Source organism: Perognathus longimembris, chromosome 1, assembly GCF_023159225.1.
Source record: "Perognathus longimembris pacificus isolate PPM17 chromosome 1, ASM2315922v1, whole genome shotgun sequence".
Lineage (NCBI taxonomy): Eukaryota > Metazoa > Chordata > Mammalia > Rodentia > Heteromyidae > Perognathus > Perognathus longimembris.
In genome coordinates, this window is record NC_063161.1 from 4,788,903 (window position 1) to 4,811,645 (window position 22,743).

The 22,743-nt window shown below is 54.4% G+C and overlaps 1 protein-coding gene across 1 annotated transcript in view; it reads left to right on the forward strand.

Moving 5' to 3' along the window:
• The first annotated feature begins 10,616 nt into the window (after positions 1 to 10,616).
• Positions 10,617 to 22,743, forward strand: part of Tcf20 (transcription factor 20) — a 171,861-nt gene continuing 159,734 nt past the window's right edge. The window contains exon 1 of the mRNA XM_048354413.1: positions 10,617 to 10,712. The gene's annotated coding sequence lies outside the window, so the exon portion shown is untranslated. The remainder of the gene's footprint in view (positions 10,713 to 22,743) is intronic.

The window sequence follows — 22,743 nt, forward strand, 5'->3', positions numbered from 1 at the left end:
GGCCTCCTGGGAGGGAGGGTGGCAAGTTGAAAAGGAGCTCAGAGCAGGGTAAACAGAGCGGGAGGGGGAGGGACGGGGGGGGGGGCTCTGCACCCAGAAGGGGGGCAGCTGAGGGCTGGGAGGGAGGTGGGGGAGGGGGTCAGAAAGGCCCAGGTGCTCACCCTAGGGATGAATCAGGAGAAGCCTTGTCGCCCCTGCAGGGCTCTGTCCCCAGTCATCCCCCCTCCCCCCCCCCCACCTAAGGGCAGGAGCTTCCATATGCCTGGCCTATACCTGCCCTCCCTCCCTCCCGGGTCCTGCCAGCCGCCAGCCAGCCTGGAGAGCCTCAGCCCCTTTGACACCTTCAGGATCCCATCCTAGGCCTCCCCGCCCCCCCCCCCCCCACCAGGGGTGGTAAACAGCTAGAAACCCGATGCCCAGCCCCTCAGCAGACAAACACCCCCTCCCCCTTCCTGGTGCTTGCCTGAGAAAAAGCACCCCTGGAAATCAAGCCCAGAGCTTCAAGTGGGTACAGCAGCCAAGCCCCTCCTCAGCAGAAATTTCCAGAGCATTTTGCGCAGCAGTTTCCATGGGAACATGTGCCTGTTACCACCCATCCTCCATGGAACCGGGGTTCACAGCCCGTGTGTGTGTGTGTGTGTGTGTGTGTGTGTGTGTGTGTGTGTGTCGGGGGGGGGGGGGTCCCAGGCTTTGGCAGCCGGCACTCTGGCCATCAGCTCTCACTGTCCTGAAATCAAGCTACAGGCAAAACCAGCCTCTTTCTTTTTTTTTTTTTTCCTCCCCCATCTAATTTAAAGGCGATGCTCCAGTGTAAGGATGCCTCTGGGATTCCTGGAATGGATTTTTATGTGGTTCAATAGTTTTCTTGGTAGACAGCTCCTCCAGAGAGGTGGGCTATCGCCGTGGCCTGGATGGATTGAATGGTACTTGGCGGGGCCCCCCTGAGTCCCAGAGGCTGGTATTCTCCCACCCAAGGGCTGTCACCTCTCCATCCAGACTCCAGCGGGGCAGGGAGACATTGTCATTTGAGATGCTGTCCTTCCTGGCTCCTCGGGAGGTGACTAAGCTTGAGTTGGGCCCTGCCTGCTCTCTGAACTTGACCTCAGCCTGGGTTTTCACCTGGTGCAGGTACACGTGGAAGGGAAACATTGCGATGTGAGATTCGTGCTCATGTTCTTGCTGTGTGTGTGTATATGTGTGCGTGCACACGCACACACACATGCGCACGCCAGTACTGGGGCTTGAACTCGGGGCCTGGGAGTTGTCGCCTAGCATTTTTACTCCAGGCTGGGCACTCTATCACTTGACCACTTGAACCACGGTGCCACCCCCAGCTTTTAGTGTTTAAATGGAGACAAAATTCTCTCAGACTGACTTTGAACCACAATCCTCTGGTCTCAGCCTCCTGAGTAGCTGGAGGGATCTCTGGGACCTAGAATGTGGACATGTTGACGGTTTCAACCACAGAGAGGGTGGGTTGGCAATCTCTGGACAGTCCCCCTTCCTCAGACTCCATCTGCAATACCTCGACAGTCCTGAACTGTAGGAGGCTAGTCTTGACCAAGTTACCAAAGCAGAAACTACAGCTCTGAGAAGTTTACTGGCTAAAGATCACACGGCCCAGAACGGGCGGGCAGCTCACAGCTGGCTCCCCATCTGCACAATTCTGCCACCATGGACCAGAGAAGGGAGTGAAGGGCCAGGCAGAGGTGGAACTGAGCTATCAAAGAGGACTTGGGGCTCCCAGAGCCAGGGGAGCCCATGAAAGGGAAGTTCCCACTGCTCAGAAGTATTTTCTCCAAATTGTGGCGGGAGTGGGGAGACCCGCAGCAGCTCCTCCAGCCTCCTATGGTCTGTCTCTTTGGAGGAAGGGGAAGGGGGGGAAACGGTGTAGTTGCACCTGCACCTGACATGAGGCTTAGCAGCTTGGACATTTACATCTCAAGTCACCCCTTGAAATTCCCAGGTTCTGCAGGCCTGGGGGTGTGAGCCACCTCTTCCAAACATAATCCGAATGGCCACGAGTGGCATTGTTCTGCCTGAGAGACCCCCTTGCAACTGGTAATGTCTGTAGCAGTTCGTCTTGCGGACCTGGAGGCACCTTCTCTCTCTCTTTTGCCTGCCTCATCCCATTCCATGATGGGCACCCAAACTGGCTGAGCTCTTGTCCCTGTCCATACATCATGGGCCAGGGCTGACCCGGGACCGCTTCTCTCCCAGATCTTTCTTTTTCCCATGAAGACACTCATCAGAGTCCCCTCCCACCCCGTGTCCTTCCAGTACTTCCTCATCTCTAGGCCCAATCAACCTTTCTATACCCACTGACATGACCACTCTCCCCTCGAAACCCTGCAGTACCCTACGGTTATGGTCAGAGTCATTCCAACCAGGGGCCAAGACCACGCAAAGGTAAGAATAGTCTTTTTGCTGGGCATTGGTGGTTCACACCTGTCCTCCTAGCTACTAGGAGGCTGAGATCTCAGGACCACGGTTTGGAACCAGCCCAGGCAGAAAAGTTGGTGAGACTCTGGATATTCACAAGGCCAAGAGATGCTGGATCTGTACCTCACACCTCACATTCAACCTCCCTGTGGCCTCTGCTGGCTGAAGGACTGAGGACAGACCCTTAGCTCAGCACTCAGGTTCCTGGTGTTCCTTCATTCCTTCAACAACATCGGACCAGCTCTGACCACAGGCCAGGCCCTGGGCTGAGGCGGGGACAAGAGACAGATGTCCTCAGAGCCCACAGCTCATCTTTCAGCAGTTCCCACTGGCTCAAAGTCATCCCAAGCGCTATCTATGCCTCTGTTCCCCAACTTGTATTCCCTGCGTTCTCTCTGCCCCCAGGCCCTTCCCTGGGTCTCCCCTGTTGGGGATTATTATGGCCTGGGAAAGACTGCCCTTCCACCAGCCTTGGGACAATAGAAGCCCCTCCCACCTTTTGACCTCCACCCCTTGGGAGGTGAACACGTGCGTGCCACCATGATGGGGTTGTCCCGCCCACAAAGGGAAGTTTCGTGATGTCACTTGATGAACGTGACCCCTAGCCTATGACTGACCCTTTGGCCAGCCCCCTTTCTTTCCCGCCATTACTTCTATATAAGTGCCCTTCCATATTAAAGTCTTTGAGACGCATTCCACCACCGCAGCGTGTCCCTGATGCCTTCCTTTCGCCTCCGCCCTCGGTAACATGTGGGGGGAACTGGGGGGAGGGGAAGCTTCAGCAACCCGTCCTCAACTTAGCATTTGCCCATGTGAGCACGCCTTTGGCCTTCCGCTGGCGGAGGGCCAGGCTGGGTGCTCTTTCATAGAGTTTGTGGTTACCATTCTCCCCGTGGGGGGAGAAAGGGGGTGTCCAGAACCCCAACATCCCCTAATTCTTCACTGGGAGAATCTTGCTCAAACACCCTCCGCGACGCTTCCGTGATGTCTCCTGAAGCCCCTCTCCCCACTGAGCAGTTTATTTGTTCCTCTCATAGCCTGGCGTGGAATCAATTCCCACAATCCATCTCCCCAGGGGGGCCCCTACTTGCCCACCGTGGACAACTCCTTATTGGTCTCTCTTTGTTCCTGACTCACAGGCGGGGCCCAAGAGCCATTTGTTGAAGGAATCAATGAGTCCTCTCCGCTGCTGGCCATTCGGTGCCTGCTTCTGCTGAAGAGGGAGCAATATTTTTATTTTTTTTTTGTTTTCTAGGAAGTGATCTCTAATTCGTAGGTGACCCGTTTTATGTAGGTAAAGGTAGAGACAGACTCACTGCTGTGTCCCCAGAACCGGGAGAGGCCAGGCAACAACCGTGCAGGTCCTACAGCCGGGCACTGCCCACCTGGCAAGGCGAAAAGGCTCTGGGCCCAGACATGGGGGAGAGGCCAGCAGCCCCCTCCCGCCCCCCCTCCCCCCTCAGCTCCCGGCTGACAAGACTGACAAGAGGCCTGGATGACACGAGGTGACATGAGCCTGCAGACTGCGCACCAGGGGCCTTGATCCCTGTTAGGGCGGTTCTGCTAATTGATCCCAGAAGCCCCTGTCCTTGCCAGGGGACACTTCAGCCGGCTCAGCAATGGCCTCTCGCCTCACCAGATGGCCTCCCCTCCTGTCTCAGCTGCCTCTGGGTGAGTCCAGACACCCCTGATAGGAGAGGCCTCCAAATAACCCGCAGGACTGAGCCCCGTGAAGGCTGTGTGAGCACTGGAGAAGCCGTTTGGGGTCCCTTGTTCTGGACAGGTCACAGCTACCCCTAGGGGGGCGCTGGAGAGGTTGGGGAGGCTCAGACTTGCTCAGTCAGGATCCAGCCCCACAGAAACGGCCCCCTGCAGTGGGATCCCCACTGCCTTGCCCGGGGGTGGAGCCAGCAGAGCCGCTGGCCCCTCTGGAGGTCAGGATCAAGGTGCAGTGTGTGTGTGTGTGTGTGTGTGTGTGTGTGTGTGTGTGTGTGTGTGCATGTACTGGTACTGGGTTTGAACTCAGGGGCTGGGTGCTGTTCCTGAGCTTTTTTGCTCAAGGCTAGCCCTCTACCACTTGAGCCACAGCTTCGCCTCTGGCTTTTTGGGTGGTTTGACTGAATACAAGAGTCTCGTGGACTTTCCTGCCCTGGCTGGCTTTGAACTACAACCCTCGGAACTCAGCCTCCTCGCTAGCTAGGATTATAATAGGCGTGAGCAGGTGCCAGGCAAGGTTTGGAATTTCTTAACTGGGTAATGGAAGTGTTCTGGAATTAAATAGTAATGGTGGTTGCACAGCCTGTGAATATGCTAAGTTGCACAATTTAAGAAGATGAAATTTTTTTTTCAGTTGTGGGGCTTGAACTCCGGGCCTGAGAACTGTCCTTGAGCTCTTTTGCTCAAAGTGCTCTACCACTTTGAGCCACAGCCCCACTTCCAGTTTTCTGGTAGTTAACTGGAAATAAGAGTCTTACAGACTTTCCTGCCTGGGCTGGCTTTGAACCAGTATCCTCAGATCTCAGCCTCCTGAGTAGCTAGGATTGCAGGTGTGAGCTACCAGCACTTGGCAAGAAGATGCATTCTTTTTTTTTTTTTTTTTTTCTTTTTTGGCCAGTCCTGGGCCTTGGACTCAGGGTCTGAGCACTGTCCCTGGCTTCTTTTTGCTCAAGGCTAGCACTCTACCACTTGAGCCACAGCACCACTTCTGCCCGTTTTCTATACACGTGGTGCTGGGGAATCGAACCCAGAGCTTCACGTATACGAGGCAAGCACTCTTGCCACTAGGCCATATTCCCAGCCCAGGATGCATTCTTATCATAGGTGAATTAAATTTCACAGCACAAACAAAACATCACCCTGTTTAAGCATTTCGGTGGTCCTTGCTCATTACCTAGGACAGAGAGAACGTGTGCATATACGTGTACACACATGTACACGCTTCCCCTGGGCCTGGGGCAGCCCTCCATGCCAGCCTTCCCTGTCTTGGCCCTTCTCCCCTGATTTCTCCCGCCCTTCTGCAGAAGTACCGTTCAGCCTTGGCTCTGGCATAGAATCTGATAGTTACCCTGGTGTTCAAATGCCTACTGAGCTCTTACCTGGACACAAGCACTGATCCCATTGTACAGATAAGGAAACTGAGGCTCGGAGAGATGTAGCAACTTGTCTAGGGAGGCCTAGCCAATGGAAGGTGCAGCTGAGTTTCAAGCCCCAGCAGTGACTTCAGAATCAGCACAGTGACTCTCTGTGGTCCCCCCAAACGTTGCGTCCTCATTCCCAGAACCATTAACCTTACTTCACGCGGAAGGCACTGCAGATGAGACTGAGTCTCTTGAGATGGAAAGACGGTCCTGCATTAGTCATGTCGCAAATGTCCTTATGAGGAGGATGGATGGGGGATGGGAACGTGGCTTAATAGTAGAGTGCTTGGCTAGCATGCATGAAGCCTTGGGTTCAATTCTTCAGCACCACACATACAGAAAAAGCCAGAAGTGGCGCTATGGCTCAAGAGGTAGAGTGCTAGCCTTGAGCCAAAAGAAGCCAGGGACAGTGCTCAGGCCCTGAGTTCCAAGCCCCAAGACTGGCCAAAAAAAAAAGGGGGGGGGGAAATATATGGGTCAGGTGCCACTGGCTCACATCTGTAATCCTAGCTACTTAGGAGGCTGGGATCAGGAGGACTGCAGTTTGAGACCAGCCTGGGTGTACACGTGTGCACACGCGTGTGCATGCGCGCGCACACACACACAGGTGCACCTATACCTGGATGTGGCGGCATGCCTGTCATCCCAGCTATGTTGGGAAACCTACAATAGGTAGATTATGGCCCAGATGTCCACCTGGGCAGGAAGTAAAACCCGATCTAAAAAATAACCAGTCCCCAAAGGGCGGTCGGCATGGCTCAGCAGTAGGGCACCTGCCTAGCAAGCATAAGACCCTGAGTTCAAATCTCAGTGCCATTAAAAAAAATAATAAAGGACAAGAAGACTGCAGACAGAGGAAGAAGACAATGTGGCAAGAAAGCAGAGGCCGAGTTTGGACGATGCGGGAAAGGGTCGTAGCCAGGAAATAAAACACATTCTCCGCGTGACCCTGCAGACCCTGGGCTCTCTGAAGCCCACTGAAATTGTTTTGGCCTCCAGAATTGTAAGAGAAAAAATGTGTGTTGTTTTAAGCCACCACATCTGTGGTAATTGGTTACAGCAGCCATAGACAAATAACACATTTTTCCTTCTTGGGGAGTCTGGTCAGCTCTCCTCGGTCCTGGCCAGTGGCTTGCCCTGCTTTGCTCTGGCCTTGGAGCTTGCCTTTGCCCTGGCCTCCGCGTGCACCCTGACCTTGGGGCCTCTTTCCTTGGTCTTGATACTCTCCCCATTGGGCTGGTGTCACCTTCCACTGCTCTGGGGCATCGTGGAGAAGGAAACCGAGGCGCGGAGAGAGGCAAGGCATGCTCAAAGGCACACGGATGGCGCAGCGTAGAGCTGAAGCGCATGTGTGGTCCAGGGACATCCCGGACGACCAAATGGAAGGGCTGTTAAGAGGCCTTACCTGCGGGTGCTGCTGCGGGCCCCTGGGCGTGGCCTCTGGACCGGCCTGGCACACATCTAGGCTCTCTTAGGATTGGACCATTCCCAGTGGGCTGGGCGTTAGGGAAACCTGCTAGCAAATTCCAGACCAATCAGAGCAAATAAATGAGGGATGATTACTGACAATGGGAGAGGATACACAGCAGGGTGCCTCCAAATAGCATCTCCTCCAGTTCGTTTTAAGTGCTTTATAGGTCATTAACTACTTGACAGAGAGAGCCTGACACTTAAAGCAAAGAATTTGGCGCCTCTGCCAGGGAAAATCAATCAGAAATGAAGATAGAGCATCAGCAGCCTTAAGATGTACTGGGTGGGCAAGTGAGATTCGATTTACACATAATTTTAAGGCCCTTTCCATTGTGTAAAGTGAGGCACACTGGTGTTTGAGGTCATTTATAAAATCCCAAAGTAGAGTTTAGAAATACTTAACCTCCCCCCCTGCCATTTTTTTGGTCATCATTGCTAATGAAATATTTCAAAGACATGGAAAAGCTTAACCATCCAGGCCACTATTGCTTGTCAAGTAAGGATTTCAAGCTACAGCCAAGTGTTGGTGGCTTTTGCTTATAATCCAAGTCACTTGGGAGGCTGAGATCTGAGGATCACAGTTCAAGGCCAGCCCAGGCAGAAAACTCATGGGAGACTCATCTCCAAAAATAGAGCCACAACTCAAGTGGTAGAATGGCTGGGATGTAGCCCAGTGGCAAAGTGCTTGCCTAGCAAGTGCAACGTCCTGGGTTCGATCCCCAGTACCAAAAAAGAAAACACAAAAAAATACAGTTAAAAAAACCCAAAAAACCAATCAAGTGGTAGAATGCCAGGCCTGAGTGAAGAAAGCTAGTGGACAGGTCTCGGACCCTGAGTTCAAGCCCCAGTACCGGCACACACACACACACACACACACACACACACACACACACACACACACACGAATTTCAGTTACAGTAAAAGTCTCCACTTTTAAAACATACTACATTTTTTTCCCCTCTGTCACACTGCCTTTTCAACTCCTTTCTGTTCTCTGGCCCCACCTTTTCAGGGTGACCTAAGCTGACCACACACCCCTGCCCAGGACATCATTCCTGCCTCTGGAATTGGACTGCAATTACTGCCTCTTTAATTAACTTGGCGATTAATCACCAGCTGCTTGGGAAATCGCTTTTATTGTCCTTGTCCAGCACAGGATGGGGTGGGGGTGGGGAGCAGGCAGGCAAGGGGAAGAGGGATGATGGGCAGGCAGAGGCCTCCTCAAGGCACCAGGATGAGCAGGGTCAGTGGGGAGCACAGGCATGAGAAGGTCTGCTATCCACAGGGCTGCCTCCTCCTTGGCTCTAGTCAGCTGTCAGGTACCAAGATCAGAGACGCACTGGAAGTCCGAGAGGGCGGTAGAGAGCTTCAGAGCTTCTGCCCTTCCCATATTCTCCAGAATCAAGTGTTCTCTTCTCTTTGTGGTAAGCCCTGTTGGGGATTAGAAAGATGTGATAAAGTTCTAACCTTGGGTACCTACTAATGTAGCCTGGTTTGGAACTAGGGCCTTCACAGGTAAAATCAATTTAAGATAAAACCACAATGATTAGGGTGAGGCCTATATCTAACTAGTCCTTACAAGAAAGCCATATGGAAATTGGTATGGTGATTCATGCCTGTATTACCAGCCACTCACAAGACTCGGGAAGGGAAAGAAGATTTCAGTGTGAGGTTAGCCCAAGCAAAAACAGGAGACCCTATCTGAAAAACAAACTGAAAACAAAAGGACTGTAGTGGTGGTTCAAGTTAGCAGAGTGTTTGCCAGTCTCTAACACCCCCCCACACACACACAGAGTGTGAAGTCATAGACACAGGCAGAATTCACTCACTAGCCACAGAGCCAGCTTCTCTGCATGCTTGGCTCTGCCTGCCCACTCCATAGGAGCCAGGATCTCAGAAAGCATTTTCTGGTCAATTAGCTCTCCCAGTCCAGTCTCAGGAGCAGCTCGTACACACTCCTTTGTCAGAGAGCCTGTCCCCATCTCTTCTCAGAAACCCTCCATCAACCCCTACTTGTCGGGGGAGAGGGTTCCCAAGCTCAAGTCAGTTTGCTCAGTGATTATCCCCTGGTGGGGCTCAAGCTGTTAGAGATTGGTGAGGTAGCCTGGTCTGAACAGAGGACTTGACTCTCCTGTGATCTGGGGTGGGTTCTCCTAGAGGTTTTAATATGGAAGCAGGAGTTGTTTTCCATCATGCTGCCAAGCCCAATTCATTTTCTGCCCTAATCCAATACTCTACCAATACTCTGTCTCTGTCTCTCTCTCTTAAATTTTTGTTCTGGTACTGGGGCTTGAAGTCAGGGTCTTGAGCTCTCCCCTCAAGGCTACCAATCTGCCACTTGAGCCACACCTCCACTTCCAGCTTTTGTTTTATTTTTTGCCAGTCCTGGGGCTTGAACTCAGGGCCTGAGCACTGTCCCTGGCTTCTTCTTGCTCAAGGCTAGCACTCAACCACTTGAGCCATAGCGCCACTTCTGGCTTTTTCTATATGTGTGGTGCTGAGGAATCGAACCCAGGGCTTCATGTACATGAGGCGAGCACTCTACCACTAGGCCATATTCCCAGCTCCACTTCCAGCTTTATGGTCCTCATCTGGAGATAAAGAGTCTCACAGACATTTCTGTCCAGGCTGGCTTTGAACAGAGGCTCTGAGATCTCAGTCTCCTGAGTAGTTAGGATTGCAGGCATGAGCTTAATCCAACACTCCATACTTGAGAATCAGACTCTGACACCACACAAGGCATTGCTGTGTGGAGCTATGGAGGTCTACTGATACATCCACTCTCTCCCAGGTGATCATATTTCTCTGGCTCTCCTTATCCCTCCAGGGATGTTGCCAGCATTAAAGATAGCTCTAAAAAAAACTGCTGTGAGGATTGGGGGTGTGTGACTCAAGAATAGAGCATCTGCCTAGCAAGCACCACATCTTGAGATCACACATACACACACACACACACGTTAAAAAGCCTGTATGCACATTTTTCATTAATCCGCAAACATATGTGGAGGATGTACTATGTGCTGGGCCCTGAGGATATAGTAGCTATCAGTAGACACCCCATGTCCTGACTTCAAGGTGCAGTTAGAACTGGGGGCGGTTTTAAGCCATATGATGGGGACCAGGGGGGTGAGCAGAGAGGAAAAGGCTACAGGAGGGACCTACAGGGTGAGCCGCCCAGCAGGAAAGAAAAGGCAAAGGAGGAAATTTAAACGCCACCACCACCACAGCCTGAGCCCTTTTTTCGTTTCAGCCAATCAGGCAACAACAGGGCCGGCAGACTGACCAATCAGAAGCTGGAACTGGAGTCTTAGTCGTAGGCCACGGTTTCCCAGGAGAGGGCGGCGTTGGCCGGAGCGCCCCGCCCCGGCCCCGCCCAACAGTCACCAGGCCCCGCCCCGGCCCCGCCCAACAGCCACCAGGCCCCGCCCCCGCGCCGCTCAGGCCCCGCCCCAAACCCAGCTCGCTCGGAGCCCCGTGGCCAGCGGCCGGCAGCTGGGGCCGAGTATTGTCCTGGAGGCCGGGGGGGAAAGCGGAGAGGGGGCCGGGCGGGGGCCGCCACGTGGCCCCGGAGGATTTATAACGCTTCCGTACGCGGGTGACAACAGTGCACGATGTGTGAGAGCGGCGGCTCGGCCCGGAGCGGGGCGTGAGGGCGCGCGCGAGGTAAGCAGCCCGGCGGCCTCTCGGGGCTGGGCGCCGCGGGAGCAGAGGGCGGGCGTCCCCCCGGGCCGAGCGGCCGGCGCGGGGCCTGCTGCGGGCCCGCCCTCCGGAGGGGTCGGGAGCGGGTGGACGCGGCCGCTTGGCGGAGGCGCCTCCGGCGACCCGGGACGGCGGAGGCGGGCGGACTCGGTCCCCCAGCCGAGGCGCCTCTGGCGGGCGAGCGGCCGGTCCGGGGCGGCCGCGCTCTTCTGGCGTGCGAGGGGGCCCGGGACTGATCCCCTCAGCCGTGCGGAGAACTCGCGGCGGGAGCGCCCGGGGGAGCCTCGGACCCACGACCGAGTCCCCGGGGCCGCGAGGCTGTGCGGCACGTGCTCGCGGCGGGGGGCGGACGCGGAAAGTTTGCTGGAGCGCGCGGAGCCTGACGGCTGCTCGGCGGGACGCGCCCTGGGACCGCAGTGCCCCGGGGCACGGGAGGGGAGAGCGGCGGGGAGGGGAGGGACGCACGCGGGGTGGGTGGGGGGGCGGCTGGCGCGAGTCTCACCTGTCGCGTCTCAGCAGCTCTCTCCAGATCCCCCCCACCCCGGATCTCACTGAGTCGTTGAACCTGCTCTGACCTGTAGGCTTGGCTGGGCCCGAAGTGCCTCCTCCATCTCACCTGTCTGAGGGCAGAAGGGCCAACTTGGTGTCCTGACACAGCGGGGCTGGGGGTGGGGTGGGGGGGGAAGAGAGTGGGAGAGTGGAAGGAGGGGAGCCTCAGTGTGGAGAGAGGGACCAGGCAGGAAGTGGGAGGGGTACGGATGAGACCTAAGGATGGAGTGCACAGAGGCCTTGGGACCCCCTGTATCTGCTCTCCGCTGCCTTTGTGGCTCCAAATGCCTGACCTGTGCCCCACAGCCACCGGGAGGGAATGAGTGGGGGAAGGAAGGGAGCAACCGAGGGTACTGGGTGTAGCACCCATCTGCTTGGTCCCCATCACCCTCCATGCCCTTTATCTCCATCCCTCCTGTTATTCCTGGGACCACAGGGGCCTTTGCACATGTTATTTCTATGTTGGGTTAACAAATAGCTGTTCACCATCTAGTGTGTTCCAGTCACAGACAGTCTCATTCCTCACAGGGCTTCCCAGCCAGTGCAGGGGCTTAGAGAAAGGGGCTAGGGTATGAGGGAGGGGGGAGGCAGCCCTGGGTGAATGTGAGAAAAGCCTCTCCATAGGGCTGGCAGTGGATCAGAGGTGTTAATGCCCCTCATTTTGTGGGCCCAAGGCCAGTGTTACCTCTTCCAGGAAGCCTTCTTTGCTCTCCTGGATTGACTCATTGTCTGAGACCCTTCCCTCCAGTGACTTTGTGTCATGTCTTAGTTAATGTTTATCTCTGCCATCCCTTGTAAATGCCATGGGAGCCGGGCACCGGTGGCTCATACCTGTAACCCTAGCTATTCAGGAGGCTGAGATCTGAGGATCCAGGTTTGAAGTCAGCCAGGGCAAGAAAGTTTTTATCATCTTCAATGAACCATCAGAAAAAGCCACAAGTAGAGCTGTGGCTCAAGTGTACATAGAACCCTAGCCTTGAGTGAAAAAGCTAAGGAACAGTGCCTAGTTCCTGAGTTCAAGCCGCAATACTGGTTTGTGTGTGTGTGTGTGTGTGTGTGTGTGTGTGTGTGTGTGTGCGTGTGTGTGCAGAGTGGCATGGGTTAGGACTCTTCTGGGTGGACAGGAGGCAAGGGGAATAAAAGCATGGGCAGAATTCCCCTAAGAAAATGGGGACCACTCCGTCAGGCCAGGTGTCCAGATGGCACAAACTTTTCTTTCCCTTCCCTGGCCCAAGGCCTGGACTCCACACCCCATTTGCCATTCACAGAAACAGTGAAAAATCTCAGCAGGCCTGGTGACAGAGAGAGTGGGGGAACCCTGGCACAGAAGGACCACTGTAGTGCCAGACTGTTCGCTCTGGGAGAACAGCCTGCCAGGGCGGCTGGGGACAGACTGCGCCTGTCCTCTTCCCTGAGCCCAGACCAGCCGGCCCCCTTCGTGTCTTTCTAGTGCCGCTCCGGAGACTATGGTGGTTGGTGGTGGCCCGGTGGAGAACCAGGGCTACGGTAACTACCTTAGCACCGGCAAGAACCTGCACAGCTCCTCTCTGACCCTGCTCTATAATACCCAAATAGCTGTTGGGTATTGGAGGGGGGTTGGAGGTGTGCTTCCGGTGGCAGGGCACCTGCTAAGGAGCGCGTAAGGGGTCAGATACCAAGTTCAAGTGCCAGTCTCAGACAAAAAAAAACTAAGGAAGAACAAAATAGCTGTTTAGGTGACCACAGGCCATTAACACGCTGGGCTGGGGAAGAGAGGATGCTCATTACATGGACTGACTTGGTGTGGGTGCCAGTTCTGGGACTTGAACTCAGGACTCTGCACTCTCCGTTAGCTTTTCTGCTCGTAGCTAACACTCCACCACTAAAGCTGTAGCCCCACTTTTTTGGGGGGTGGGGGTGGGGAGCTAGTTGTTTGGAAATAAGAGTTCATGGACTTTTCTGCCCAGGATGGTTTTGAACTAAAATCCTCAGACCCTGAATAGCTAGGATGATAGGTGTGAGCTAAAAGGTGCCTGGCTGAAACCTTGTGGTTCCTGTGCACAATGGGTTTCGCTCTCCCCTGGCCTCGTTCTGTGTGTGCATCTGGCACCTCTCCTGTGGCAGGTTCTACTCTCGGTCTCATGGATGCCTGAGGAACTTCTACCGTATCTCCCACTTCAGGGGATTGAGCAGCTGCCCCACGTGGCTAGCAAGAGACACCATTTCTCTGCTTTATTCAGGCTCTGGCAGGCAGAATCAAAGCAGCCTTCCACCCACCCAGCCGGCCAGCCCTCCCGCCTGGAATGGCTTAAAAAAATTAATTTGCAGTGATTTACTCCCTTCTGTTCTGTGGGGATCACCAGCATTTTAAATGTGTATTTAAATCAGATTCAATGCGCGCAGCTAACCCTCAACGGCCCCTCCCCACCCTGAGCAGAAAGATGTCCGATTCGGAATCAGGTGGCTCTGGAGTTCGGCATCTCAGGGATAAGCTGTGTGACCTTGGGCAAATGACTTAACCTCTCTGCACTTGCCTTGGTTGCTCTGAAGGCTGAGGCTAATGGCCACCCCTCCCTCACCGGGATGAAATGAGATGGTCTTCAGGGAAGAGCTGTGTCCTGCCAGCCCCGTGCTTGCTGTGCCCCGTCCTGGCTGGCCCTGTTAATTAGCCCGGTGACCTTGGACAGTCACTCAGCCTTCTCAGCCTCAGTGGCCCTCATCTACAGAACACAGGGCTTGTGGGAGGGGAGAGCGGAGTCCCTTACATCCCCAGCCCCGAGCCTCCGCTCCCCTTCTCCTGCCCTCTGCTGCACCATGTCTCCACGGCCACCCCATTTGCCGGTTTTAATTGGAGTGTCCCCCACCACAGCTGCCGCTCCTTAGGCCCCCCATGAAGCCCCCAGGCTGCCGTCCTGAGGGCCTCCAGCCTCATTTTCAGGAGCAATTAAGCGTGTTGCCACAGAGCTGGCTGGGAAGTGGCTTCAGGGGTTGTGTGTGGGTGTGCATGGCCTGTCCCCACCTCTAGAAGACGCCAGGACCTGCTTGTCTGTGGCTCCTCAGCTCTGGGGGTGGGGGGGTCCCTTCAGTTGGGGGGACTGCCTTCCCACCCCCAAGCACTTCCACCGCTGTGCTTTACGAACCCTCCAAGCCCAGTTGCTGTGTAAATTAGCTCGCCTCCTGCTTTTGTTGGCAAGTGCCAGTGCCTTGAAGGGGAGGGGCTTTGTCAGGAGAATGGAGCTGGTCCCTGCTTTTCTGATTTGGGGGTGGTGTGTTCCTGGGAGCGGGGAGACTCCTTGCTTGCTCCTCAGTGTCAGGCCTTGCTCTCAGGCTTGCTGGTTTTGTTTGGGGTTTTTAAGTGCTGTGGCTGATGAGCCGTGTGTGTGTGTGTGTGTGTGTGTGTGTGTGTGTGTGTGATCTCCTCCCTCCCTGACAGTGCTTTTGGCGTCCCCAGTGTATTCCATAGAAGCTAATTTCAAGGACTGAACTTTTCAAATCACTGCTTCAACAGCTTTTTAAAAACCTGGACCTAGTTACTCCTGTCACCCAAGTGTAAAGATTTAGAAAGAAAAAAAAAAAAAGCCAACCTCGAGGGTGGGCATCCGCCAGGATGGCAGGCCCCAGGCAGCTTGCGAGTGCCCGCACTCCCTCCCTCCCTCCCTCCCTCCCTCCCTCGCTCACCACAGACCCGAGGTCAAAGCTGAAATGTCGAGGGCCTCCCTGCGGAGAGGGAGCCGGGATCTGCTCCGCGCCAGACATCTGGATACTGGGAAAACATCTGGGTGGCTGGGCTTTTCAGGTTCTGCCTGACATTTAATATTCCAAACACCGAGCCCTGTCTCGCCCACCAAAGCCACCAGGATCCTTCTTCCCTCACACACCCAGCCCCTGCCCGCCCCCCCCCACCCCACCCCCTTTTCCCACAGGCAGGAACTACTATTCCTCTGCTTCAGTTTCCCAGCATTTTTCCTCCTACTGGAAATCTGATGGGCTCCTGACATCATGGCTGGCGGCTGAGCGATGAAGGGGAGGGGGGGGCATCACAAAGAGAAACGACATATCAGATGGATTCTGAAATCACTGCGCTCCGACAGGAGGAGCAGGCTGGAATGTAAGCTCTGCTTTCTAAAAATAAATACATAGATAGATAATAATAATTCATAAAATAAAAAGACAATGCTGAGTCTTACCCCCTTATTAAAAAATTTTATTTTCCCCCAAAGAACAAGCACACTGTCCAGATATCCTCCCAGTTCAAAGAGAAACGCTGGTGTTTTTTTGTTTTTTTGAACCAAACAGAGGTGGCTGACATTGCACCTTGAGCTTCCTGTTCATTTCTGTGAATTGTTTCTGGGTCTTTATTCTTTAATAAAGAGGAGCTAGGAAGGAATTCTGTCCTCGTTACTGAAGTGAGATTGGCTGGATTGGGTTTGGTTTTTAGGGGGTAAATTACAGGTTTCCAGGAACCCATTTTGGTTATGAGGTAACCTTGGACCTGACCCCATTGACCCACATTATGTTTTCCTGGATGTGGTGTTCTTTTAGATCTCAGGGCTGCTTCTGGTGGGTCTTGAGGGGTGACAGCCAGTCAGCAGGACCTGTGCCCCCGGGCACTTTTTGGGATAAAACCTCTTTGAAAGAAGAGTTAGGAGGGGAACCGAAGCAAGAGGACCCATGGCAGAGCCCCAGGTCAGGTGGGGGGTGTGTGTGTGATCCATTGTCTCTCCCTCTTCAAGAGGGAGTATAGAGCAAAAGAGGACCTGTCCACCTGACCCCTGACACCAGCTGTTGAAAAGAATCTCAGTCAGTCAGGCCTGCCAACTTCTGGCTTAGCGTCTAAGACTGGAGTCCCAGCTGCACTGTGGCCAACCCGCAGGACCCCAGACAAGTCTCTCTCCCTCGTTTCTTTTTGTTTGTTTGGTTTTAGGTGCAAGTACTGGGGCTTGAACTCCAGGCCTCGATGCTATCTCTTAGTATTTCCATTCAAGGCTAGAGCTCTACCCCTTGAGCCACAGCTTCACTTCCAGCTTTGTGGAGTCTCACAGCTGTTCCTGCCTGGGCTGGCTTTAAACTGTGATCCTCAGATCTCAGCTTCCTGAGTAGCTAGGCTTGCAAGCTTACGCCACTGGGGCTGGGGCCTATTTCTTTCTCAGCCCACAGGCACAATGGCCCTTGTGCTGCCTGTGGAGAGTTGAGCATGGTGGGCATAACCAGCCACTCCCAAAGGACTTCCAGGGCAGGGAGAACTGCCTGGGTTTGCATTCTGGCTCTGCCACCTGCTGTCAGCGTGACACTGTTGAGCTCTGTGCCTTGGCTTCCCCATTTGCCGACCTCAGCTATGGGGCTGCTGAGAAGCTCAAAGGCTTCAGACACCAGGAATGGAGGCCCACTTGGCAAGTGTTGGCTGTCAGGATTTGTCTTCCTTAGCTGGCAGACTGGCTCTGGGATGGCCTGGGCCAGGGGGCACATGCCAGGCTGGACACGGGCAGAGGGTATCCAGGACCAAGGGTAACACTCAGCTCTCTGTACAGAACTTCCCAGGGCTCCTCCCCATTGCCCTGGGGAATGAAGTCCTCTTCTTTAGCCTGACTTCCCAGGTGCCTCCTGCAGGGCCTCCCTCCCACCCTCATCCTCCCAGGTGAGTATTTCCTCCAAATACAGTGCTAAGGCCTCTGCACAGACTTCCTGCTTCCTTTTCCCTCCTCTGACCATTCTTCACACGGGAGAGACATAACTGGGGGGTGGCTCTGCTCCTCTGGCCGGAGCGGTCCTGTCAGGGGTCAAGTCAGGCCCTGAACACCAGTCTTTTCTCTGCCCACCTGCATCCTACTGGCCTTGAAGACCCTGACTACACAACCCAGTCCTCAGGACCTGAGTGCTGTCCCTAAGGTTTCTTGCTTAAGGCTAGCATTCTACCACTTGAGCCACAGCTCCACTTCTGGCTTTTTGCTGATTAATTGGAGATAAGAGTCTCATGGTTTTCCTGCCCAGGCTGGTTTCAAATTGTGATCCTCAGATCTCATTCTCTTGAGTAGCCTGGTTAGCAGGTGTGGGCCATTGGCACCTGGCTCAGGCCACCTTTTTAGCATGCAGGTCCAGTTTTCTGAGTCCATTCCGGACACTCCTCCTCCCCGTGAGCCCCACTTGTGATTTCTTGCTTATAGTTTGCCTCTGGTGATGGATCTGCAGATGGAGCAGGGGTTTCTGGTCCCTCTGCTTCCCATCCACCCACCCATCTATCCAACACCTGCTTACGGTGAGAAGATGGGCAGAGCCTTGCTCTAATGCCGCTTACATTCTGGTAATAAATACATGTATAAAACAAGTCTAGTGGTGATCAGTCCAGTGAACAAGGGAATGGGGGAGGTCTGAAGGGAAGAAAAGAAGAAGCAATGTCACATCAGAGGGAAGAGGGTGATGGGGGAAGGAGCAGCAAGTGCAAAGGTCCTGAGGTGAGGATACACAGGGCATGTTGGAGGAATAGCAAGAGCATGGGCAGGAGGGGGCAGCAGCGAGTTGGGGGCCACAGGCAGGACTCTGCAGTGATGGGGATCCACTGGAGGTATCGCAGGGCTCTGGTTAATCTGTCTCCAGCCTTAACAGGATTGATTGCCCAGGGCCGTCCAATGTCTAGACTGAAATCTCAGCTCTCTTCCTTCAACCATATGATCTTGGCCACCCTACTTTCCATCTCTGGGGCTCAATTTCCCCATCTGTGGTCTTGTAACCACATGCCTTTCCTGCTGTGCTGTCTGACCTGCTTCAGAGAAAGGCTGTGACTCAAGCTGGGATGGACCAGGGGAGAAAGGAAGGGTAATAATAAGCACAGGGAACAGTGTGCAAAGACATGAGCCACCTCCCAGTTATGTCTCTCTACCCCTCTCTCACTGGACGGTGAAGAGCCTGGCCTCGCTGTTCTTGGCGGGGGCTCAGACCTGGGGTACACAAGGTTTTGCTCTCTAGGGTCCCCCACAGTTCTGAGTACAAGGTCCTAGAGAAAGGCTTTTCTCCATGTAGAGGCCAAGGCTTAGAGCAGAGCAGGGACCAACAGCGACAGTTACTGCATCACTGGTAAGGGCAGGCAAACGACTTGAAGCCAGACCTGCCTGCCCCAAGCCAGGCTGCCCTTACTCGAGACTCAGCCACAACCTTCTACAACCTCTGGCAGGCTGGTGAGCTGGCAGGGGTGTGGGAGCCAGGGTCGTGTAGTGGTGCAGGACTGCCCTTGAAGTTACACCTCCTTGGAGGACGGTACATGTTTCTGGAAAGCTCTCAGCCTTTTCCCTTAGCTAGAGCTTCTCTGAAAACTCTGGATGCTTCTGGAATTTTCTGATCTCGTTAATTCCTTAAAGCTTCCCGACTACCTCTGGCAGTGAGGGCTGTTATCCCTGCTTTACAGCTGGGGAAACTGAGGCTCACAGAGAGACTCAGAGGAGGCACTTCGGCTAACTGGGATGTCCTGTGGTGTCTGTGGCCAAGTCTGGCCTGGGATGGAGCACTGACTGGCTCTGTGCTCTCTGGAGCTGGTGTTGGGTCTAACCAGGGAGTTTCAGAGACTTATTTCTTTCAGAATTTTCTTTCAGTTCTGCACCCAAGGTCGGGTCTTAGCAGGCACGAACTCCCAGGTCATTGCCGGCGTCCACACAGCCTGTACCGTGGGGAGAGGAGACAGGCTATGGTTCTAAGCAGGGAAGCTTTCTTTGATTCGCCAGCCCTCAGTTTCCATGCCTGCAAGGCAGGGAGGATTAATGCCTTAGCCATCAGGAGTGAGTCTTGTAAAGCACCAGGCTTTTCTCCCCATAGAAGGTTTCCTGGTTGCTCACGCCTGTAATCCTAGCTACTCAGGAGGCTGGGATCTTAAGGATCCTGGTTCAAAGTCAGCCTAGGCAGGAAAGTCTGTAAGACTTATCTCCAATTAACCACTGAAAAGCTGGAAATAGAGCTGTGGCTCAAGTGGCACAGCACTAATAACATTGAGTAAAAACGTTCCAAGCCAGCCAGGGAAAGATAAATTATTAAGACCTTTACCTCCAATCAATTACCAAAAAGCTGGGAATGGAACTGTTGCTCAAGCGGTAGAGTGCCATTCTTGAATGAAAAAGCCCATCAAGAGTGCAATACCCTGAATTCAAGCCCCAGTACACACGCACACACACACACACATGCACACACACACACACACACAGTGTGTTCACAGACCAGCACTGGTGGCTCACACCTAGCTACTCAGGAGACTCAGATCTGAGGATCATGGTTCAAAGCCAGCCCAAGCCAAGGAAAGTGCGTGAGACAATTAATCACCAGAAAACTGGAAGTGGAACTATGACTCAAAGTGCTGGAGTGCTAGCCTCTACTTCAGGGTCAGCACCCAGGCCCCGAGTTCAAGCCCAGTGCCCTTCTCCCCCCAGATATGCCCAGTCACTGCCACCACCCCCTCTGTGCCTTTAAGCTTCTCATGACAGGCCCTGAGAGCGAGTAGGGGAAGGGTCTCCTTAGCAGCACCAGCCCCCTCTCAGGCTATCTGCAGAGATGGATGTCCAGGCTCTGGTGTGCTGTGTACTAGCCCCAGACCTCTGCTTCCAGGTCTTACCTGTAGTGGGCACCGTGGGCTCAAGCAGTAGGACCAGGCAGTTTGAGTTGCATTTGTTCTGCACATTTGTGGATGGCATTATCGGTCCCGGCAGACCCTAGGCTCAGAGCTGGGGATACAACGCAACACAGGACAGACAAGACAGACAAAATCCATCTTTATGGAGATTGCATTCTAGCAGACAGAAGCAGACACACACACACACAAACCCTAATAAGAAAGCAACATATGTTCTGATCAAGAGTGTTAAATGCTAAAGAGAAAAATAAAACAGGGATGGGAGATGGGGAGATGTTTTGTTTTTCAATTATAAATAGATGTCCAACGGAGGTCTGATGGAGCAAGTGGCATTTGAACAAAGACAGAAAGGGGTGGGGGACGGACGCCTCAGATGGTTCCTGGGGATGCGCATTCCAGGAAGAGGGAGAGGCAGGGCCCAGGGAGGAGTGGAGAGAAGGTCTGGCTGAGCGCGGGAAGGCGGGGGCAGTGTGGCTGGAGGGAGGGAGGAAAGGCGGAGGGAGCAGATGAGTTCCAGGAGGAAATGGGGCCAGATGGTGAGGCCCCTGGGCGCCCCCTTTCAAAGGATCCCTTTAGTGGCTGAGTTCCAGTGGGGTGGGGGAGGGGCGAGCGCGGAGGAGCTCTCCTGGTGAAGATGATGTGACAGGATTTAGGGACGGGTGGGGTGGGTGATGAGAGAGGACTGGAGTGCTGGTCAATGTGCTGGGGAGGCTGGCCCAGCCTAGAGACGAGAGCTGAGCCCTCACTAATCATCCTGCCTGCCTGTCCGTTCACCCACACATCTACCCACCCTCCTTCTGCTCTGTCCCCCCACCTTCCTTCCTCCCACCCATCCTGGGCCACTACAGCTCCCTAGCTAAGCACCGTCTCAGACTCTGGGCCCATACCTGTGCACTCGAGGGGCCTCGTCCCTGCACTCCTGGAATTCTGAGTCTGGATCTCAAGGCACATCTGCACAGGGCAGAATCTGAACCGATGGATGCTCATCATTCCGTCCAATGTAGGGCCACTCGGCAAGTTTGCGACTGCATGTTAAGCATTTCTGTGTCATTTAAAATTCTGTCACCATCAGAGGAAACCTCCTGGCGCTGTCAAGGCCACCTGGATGGTCCCAGGGAAGCGTGGCGTAGGTGCGGGTAGGCTGTGTTCTGCTGAGTCTCTGGACAGAGCCTCCAAGGAGGCTGCCTTCACAGCCAGGCAGAGAGGGAGAGAAGGTCCTGGAATAGAGGACAGTGTTGTGGTGTGGGGTGGATGTAGGGAGGGCAGGGGCAGATTTGCAAAGCCAGGTGGGCCCCCGTACTGTGGAGGGCTGTGTGGGTCTAGCCTCTGTTCTGGGAACTGTAGGAGCCATTGAAGGCGGAGCCGCAGAAGATCCTATCCTGTGCTGATTGCTTCTGTTTTGGCTGGCGGGGTGGTGGTGATGGTGGCGGGGACTTGCTGGGCAGGCTGGCCCTCTACCACTTGAGCCAGGCCCTTTCTTTGCTTTGTTTTTCGGGGGGGTGTCTTTGATTTTGCTTAGGGCTCGCTTCAGTCTGAGATCATCTTCTCTATGGCCTCCTGACTAGCTGAGATGATAGGCATTCACCACTGTGCCAGGCACCGTGCTGATTCCTGGCTTGTGATAACGTGGAGGGTGAGCTTGAAAAGGCATGTCTGAGGCCAGGGAGGCTGGAGAGAGGCCAGGTCCCTGCCCATAGGTGAGACCTGACCCCGCGAGGGTACCAGGGGTGTGAGGAATTGTGTCACCCAGGCCAGTGGATGGGCCTGGTAAGAGGGGCTGGCCTAGGCTGCTGGTGTCACAGTGTCCCATCAGATGTCCTCAACCCCAGCCATGGTCCTCCTACAGTTCTCCTTGCCTCCGGCGATGACTCTAACCTAAGCCGTCCTAACCCAACCTGGAGCGTCCTGGGCTCCTCCTCTCCACGATGGTTTTGCCCTTGATACAAGTCCTGGTTTTGAACTCAGGGCCTGGGCCCTGTCCTTGACTTTTTTTTTTTTTTTTGCTCAAGGCTAGTGCTCTACCACTCGAGACATGGCTCCACTTGCAACTTTCTGGTTGTTGAATCAGAGATAAGAATCTCATGACTTTCCTGCCTGGGCTGGCTTCAAACTGTGGTCCTTAGAAAACTCAGCCTCCTGAGAAGCTAGGATGACAGGTGGGAGCCACCAGGACTTGGCTATACTTTGATTTTAGCTCCCTAATTCTTCCCGGCATGTTCCTGGTCTCTGCCAGCGCAGCCCCCCCCCTTCCCCCCAGGCTGAGCCCTGCCTCTCCAGGCCTGGGCCAAGGTTGTGGGCTCTCCGGCCTTTATCCTCGCTCTGCGGGACCTCTCTCTGCAGGACAGCCGGAGGGACCATTCTGGCATGCTTGAATCTGGCATGCTGCCCTGGTTCTCTTCACTGTTTTTTCTTTTCTTTTCTTGCCTGGTGGGGCAGAGGCCATACTCCGTAGCCCACACTTCACGGCATGGTTGGTCTTGCACTGACCTGTTTATCCTTGCTTCAAGCATCTGGCCAAGGTTTCCTGGGTAGTTCTCTGTGCCCCGCATCATCCTGTGGTACGGGGAAGTGGAAAGAGCCAGCCTGGGGGGGGGGGGCAGTTCCTGAGAGGGGCAGGGGCGGAGTTTGGGCAAAACTCAGCCACTGGTCCTGGGGAACCTCTGTGTGTGTGTGTGTGTGTGTGTGTGTGTGTGTGTGTGTGAGAGAGAGAGAGAGAGAGAGAGAGAGAGATGGTTAAGTATACTGAAGTATGGGAGCCCTATTCAAACTGCTTTATGGAAATATATAATTTATAGACTATAAAATTCACTCCCCCCCTCCCAATGCCATCTCACCATGTAGTCCAGGCTGCCTTCCAATTTT